Genomic DNA, 6,507 nt, shown 5'->3' with positions numbered 1-6,507 from the left:
TTCTTGGGTCTTCTCGTCCGCATCTTGCACCGGCTTCTTCCTCCATCTTCTTCTCCTTCCTTCGGTCTTCTCGTCCACATCTTGCACGGCTTCTACTTCCCTGGACGATCCGCTTCCGATTGAAGTTCCTGCCGTGTAACGCTCCCGTTCTTCAGGCAGTACTTTTATCACTGAGGACGCGGCGTCATCCGATGACCCCGCCCCCCTCTGACGCCACGGGGAAAGCCATAAGAAAGTCCTGTGTGGTATATGTGCGTCAGAGGGAGGCGGGGTCACAGGAGCGTCACGCAGCGGGAACTTCAATTGGAAGCGGATTGTCTGGGGAAGAAGAAGCCGGTGAAAGATGCGGACGAGAAGACCGTAGGAAGGAGAAGAAGAAGGAGGAAGAAGCCGGTGCAAGATGCGGACGAGAAGATCCAAGAAAGAAGCAGAGGAAGAAGAAGAAGATGGAGGAAGAAACCCGAATGAAAGCAGAAAAGAAGAAGATGGAAGAAGAAGACGCGCGGAAAGAAGACATTAATAAAGGAATTGTCAAAAACTGGCTATTGTCTTTTTTTACATTTTTGACACTTTTTTTGGTGAAATGGTAGAGGTACAATGTACCCCATTACCATTTCACATGGGGGGGGGCGGTATGGGGGGGTCCCCTTTGTTAAACCTGAAGGGCCTGGTATGGATATTTGGGGGGAACCCCACGTAATTTTTTTTTATTTGACGGCGGGGTTCTCCTTAATATCCATACCAGACCTGAAGGTTTTTTTTTTTATGAATGAATTGCCGGGAGCCGACAATTCATTATAGCCACGAGTGATTTTAAATGATTTTTTTTTTTGGTCAGAATGTCATTTTGTGCAGAGACAGTTCTAACCACAGGAAACACGCGCTCATTTACATGCATATTATACACCCCCCCTAGGTACGAAATTAAAAGGAATATTTCACTTTTATTGTTGCACTTTAAGCATTATTAAATTCACTGCTCCCGAAAAAAACGGCTGTTTTAAAAAATAAAAAATGCATTGATACAAGTAACCTGGGGCAGGACAAAAATGAGCATATTAACCTTAAAAAGGAACACTTTTGATTTCTCCCATAGACTTCTAAAGGGAGTTCGGCGGCTTTACATATTAATTGCATTGCGCCGGCTGCTGCGCTGGTTAATGCGCCTAATTAAGGATTCATCCGGCGTGCCAATTAAGCCATGAACCGGCGCAGCGCATTGCTTTTAGTAAATCAGCCCCAGTGTCTTGTTTATCAAAATGGGATTATTTTTGCAGTACTGTTAACCAATTTAAAATTAATGAAATTTAAAGCGGTAGTTCGGCGGGATGTGGTTTTTTTTTTTTTTAAGTAATGTGCAGCACTTACCTTTCCTCCTTCCCTAACAGGGTGTCCCACACGTCCAGCCGTCCGATGCGCTCTTTTTCGGAAAAAGATCAGTTTGATTTTGCTGCGATGGACGTTTCCATCTTGCCTGTGGGCATACTGAAGCCGACGGGGTCTTCTTCCGGGATGTGCAGTGTTGACGGCGAGCGTCGGCGTCAACACTGCATGGTTGCTATAACAACGGCTGGCGTCTGAAGTTCACGCCCCGTTGTATTAGGAGATTTCCGCGATTACGAGGAGATGTCGCGCGATTACAGCTGAGCGCGTCGACAGAGGAGTTACAGAAATGTGAGTGGCAGGACGGGGGAGAATGGACTGACACGCCCATTCCCCGCGGGAGGACATGATTGACAGGTGGGACGATCGACCAGGAAACAGGTAAGGAGCGCATAAAAAAAAAAAAAAAAAAATTCGCCGGGTCTATGTTCTTTAAAAACAGTGCTAGTGGTCACAAGTTGTCAAACAGGGTGAACTACCGCTTTAATTAAAATGTATTCAAATTAAATACAATTTTGACAACACCATTTTTACTGAAGTCCGTTTCTCATTCATCGACTTTAAAAAAAGAGTTAGGTACACAAGGATGTTGTAATGTAGATTTACTGGAAACTGTTATGAAAGACCATTACTGCGTCTCTGGAAACTTTGAACTTTTGGTAAACAGAAACATTCTGTGCAACAGATTTGGAGTCTGAGTTTGTTTTAGCTGTATTTGGTTTTTATTAGGCATTCAGGTAAATGCGTGAAATTATATAACCTCTTAGTATATACTGTACACATGAGAGCTATTGATCTTTTACTTATCAAATTAACCTATCAGTCAGGCCTCGTACACACGACCAGTTTCCTCGGCAGAATCCATCAAGAAACTTGGTGGGAGTGCTTTTCTGCCGAGGAAACTGGTCGTGTGTACATTTTTCATCGAGGAAACTGTCGAGGAACTCGACGAGCAAAAAAGAGAGCAAATTCTCTATTTCCGCAACGGGAGTCTCAAATTGGCTCGTCGAGTTCCTCGTCGGGCTGGTTTCTGATGAGAAACTCGAGCGTGTGTATGCTAAGAAACCCACGCTTGCTCAGATTAAAGTATGAGACGGGAGTAAAAGTAGCATTTGTAATGGAGATAACACATTTTTAAAGCTGTAACAGACTGAAAAGTGCAAATCGTCTCTTACCAAACTTTTATTTAACACGCAAACACATGAAATTAGCAAATTATAGCTAGATTCAGGTAGCCGGGCACATCTTTGAGGCGGCGTAGCGTATCGTATTTACGCTACGCCGCCGTGTTTTATGTAAATGATTGGTGACCCAACGTGATTGACGTTTTTTACGAATGGCGCATGCCCCGTCCGTGTTCATATCCCAGTATGCATTGCTCCAAAGTACGCCACAAGGACGTATTGGTTTCGACGTGAACGTAAATTACATCCAGCCCCATTCACGGACGACTTACGCAAACAACGTAAAAATTTCAAATTTCGACGCAGGAATGACGGCCATACTTAACATTGACTAGGCCAGCTATTTGTTCGACTAACTTTACGCCGGAAAAAGCCGTACGTAAACGACGTTAAAAAAATGCACCGGGCGCACGTGCGTTTCTGAATCGGCGTATCTAGTCATTTGCATATTCTACGCCGAACTCAACGGAAGCGCCACCTAGCGGCCAGCCTAAATATTGCACCCTACATACGACGGCGTAGGAGACTTACGCCGCTCGTATCTTAGCCTAATTTAAGCGTATCTGGTTTCCAAAATACGCTTAAATTTAGGACGGCGTAGATTCAGAGTTACGTCGGCGTATCTACTGATACGCCGGCGTAAAGCTATCTGAATCCAGCTATTAGAGTCAATAGTGTCCTCAATGCTGAAAAATACAGGCAGCAACTTTTCCAATATGCCATACCGTCAGAGAGGCGTGTGATTGGGACCCAAATTTATTCAGCAGCAGGACAATGACCCCAAACACACTGCCAATATTTTGGAACTATCTTCAGCGTAAAGAAGAACATGTCAGAATATGATCCGATATAGTGAGGATACATTTACTATAGGACCATGAGTCCTCTGTCCTTTCATTTAGGAAGCAGGGCTCAAGTCCTGCGGCAACGCAGTTCCCTTTGCAGGACTAGAGCAGCAGAGCCGCCCGAGCCAATCCTTCACTAAGTGGCGATGCCGAGCTCGAGTCACTGTCAGGGGCAGGCGAACCTTAGTAATCCATTATGTTACTGGCTGCTCCCTGTATATGGATTCATCGGGTAGTGTGCGGGTATTCTGTCACTTCCTTTGATGCCGCAATATCTCCTGGGAGCTTTTGTCATGGTTCCCAGGAGCACACTACCCAATGAATCCATATACAGGAAGCGGCCAGTAACAAAGGTTTACTAAGGTACAGTGGATAAAAAAAAAAAAAAAACGTGGTTTAGTAATTATGCATATGAGCGTATCATTTTTTTTTTTTTTGGTGGAGGAGTGGATCTTGGGTGGAAGTTCCCACACTTTTTTCCCCGGGACTAAACCCCTGTTAGGAAGTCTTGTATCACAGAAAGACCTGAGGAGTGTGGAATGCTACTGTATAGAGCCTCAATGTCAATGGCCACCAGGTTGGTATCAGGAGGTACTTGGATGTTGTCTAGACATCGCAAAAGATCTGGTGTGTCCTGAACGTAAGAGGGAAGTGCCATAACATGAGGGCGGACATATTTGTCAACGAGTTGACTGGCTTGTTCTCTATAAGCCCCGTTCCCAGATATTATAGGCCTTCCGGGAGGACACGCTAGATCCTTGTGCGTCTTAGGTAAGGAATAGAAAGTTTGTATGACAGGATGCTTAACGAAAAGAGCCTCATACAGATCTTTAGTAATGACTCCTTGATGAAAAGAGTCCAAAAGGAGTAAATAAAAAACTCATCCTGTGCTTTGCTGACATATTCTTGAGGGATCCTTTCATACCAATCCTCATTGTCTATAACCTTGATACACATAGCAATATATTGGACCTTGTCCATAAGGACAATTTTGCCGCCTTGTCCGAAGGTTTAATACAATTTCATCTTGTGAACAGAGTTTTTGTAACGCCTGTTTCTGTATAGGGGATAAATTGTCCACATTATGGGGATAAATTTGCAGTTTTTCAATTTTTTTTGTAAGGGAAGAAATTGTATTGATTTATTTTTCATAGAGGTTTGCAAAATGTTTATATGAGTGTTGGAAATGGGAACATGGTTCCATAGTGGCTTACAGCGTTCCTGCACTTTATTTACCGGGTGCATTTGCATCGATTTGTTACACCCCAAATAATAGATCTTTGAATGTCTGTCCAGTTTTGTGAAGTCTCCCTCTAAGTTGCTGCTGATACCACTCATTACCCATTTACAGGCACCACAAGCTTCTGCTACACGACCTCCTTCTTAAGGTTCTTTGCCACAAGCTCTCAGTTGCCACTCATACCACTCATTACCTATTTACAAACACCACGAGCTTCGACAAACCAGCTTCCTCCAAAAGGTCCCTGCCACAAGCTCTCAGTTGCCACTCATACCACTCATTACTGGTTCACATTCACCACAAGCTTCTGCTACAAGGCCTCCTTTACAAGGTTCTTTGCCACAAGCTCTCAGTCACCACTCATACCACCCATTACCTGTTTTCTACACCATGAGCTTCTGCAGTATGGCCTCCCCCTTTAGGATCCTGCCACAAGCTCTCACTTGCCACTTATACCACTCATTTGCCCGTTCACACTTACAGCTCATGCAACGTCTTAGGCCCGGTACACACGGGCAAACATGTACGATGAAACCGGTCCGTCGGACCGTTTTCACCGTACATGTCTGCCAGAGGGCTTCTGTACGATGGCTGTACTAACCATCGTACAGAAGTCCGCGCGTAAACAATACGCGGGGCATGTCCGCGTCGTCGCCGCGACGATGACACGGCGACGTAGGCGGGCCTGCCATTTAAAGGCTTCCACGCATGCGTCGGACGGCGGGCGCTCGGACATGTACGGTAGGTCTGTACTGACGACCGTACATGTCCGAGCGGGCAGGATTCCAGCGGACGGTTTTAAAACACGTCCAGGAATATTTGTCTGCTGGGAAAAGGCCCGGCGGGCAAATGTTTGCTGGAATTTGGCCCGCTCGCGCCTACACACGACTGAACATGTATGCTGAAACTGGTCCGCGGACCAGTTTCAGCATACATGTTTGGTCGTGTGTACGGGGCCTTTGGTCGCAAACGCTGACATGCTTCAGCACGCCTCTTTTCAGTGTCAGCTCATTTATTTACGTCACTCGGTCAGCATGGCCTTATTTATCCCAATACATGTTCCACTTTTCTCTTCCAGGGATATGCAATATGCCACAGGATTTGCATATGAATGACCCACCGTGTGCTTTTGCATATTGTAACAGAATCTGGACCCCCCGACTGGGTATCTCTGCCAAGAAGCTGCTTCCCAAGCTCTGGAACACAAGGCAAGTGACTAAAGCTGTAGCTACTCCAAAGAACTTTACAACACCAGTTTTTGGAGTAAACAATGGTTCTGCTCCGGCATTGTGTTCCCATAGCTCACTCACATGCAATATGCTACAGGATTTGCATATGAATGATCTGTCATTTGCTTTGCATATTGTTGGACTCTGGAACACGAGACAAGTGACCATAGCTGTAGCTACCCCAAAAAAATAGACAACACCAGTTTTATAGTAAACAAAAAGAACTGCTTTATTAGAGAAACATACTGAATTTGTACAGAAAACCATCAGATAAGAGCTAATCACATTATCACAGACAATGCCCACCTCAGACAGTCCAGCACACACATAGGAATACATTATACATAGGAAGCCATATGGTATAATGATAGTTCTTTTGGGGTGACCTCAAGGGAGTGGTGGCAGTCCCGGGATACCATTTGATAGCCCCTGACCCCCAGATGATATGACCCAAAAAGAATCATGTTCCATGGATGGGGCCAGAGAGACAACTGGTTAAAGACTCCCAGGTGCCATTCGTATAGTAACCGAGCAACAGTTCCATAGCCATAGTTACCAAACCCCAGTGAGATGTAACTCTGAAATTCCCAAGGTTCCCAAGCAAGCTCCCTCTTAGTAACTACGCC

The sequence above is a fragment of the Rana temporaria genome, chromosome 8, assembly GCF_905171775.1.
Source record: "Rana temporaria chromosome 8, aRanTem1.1, whole genome shotgun sequence".
Lineage (NCBI taxonomy): Eukaryota > Metazoa > Chordata > Amphibia > Anura > Ranidae > Rana > Rana temporaria.
The sequence above is the reverse complement of the archived record's forward strand: the minus strand, read 5'-3'. Positions refer to the sequence as shown.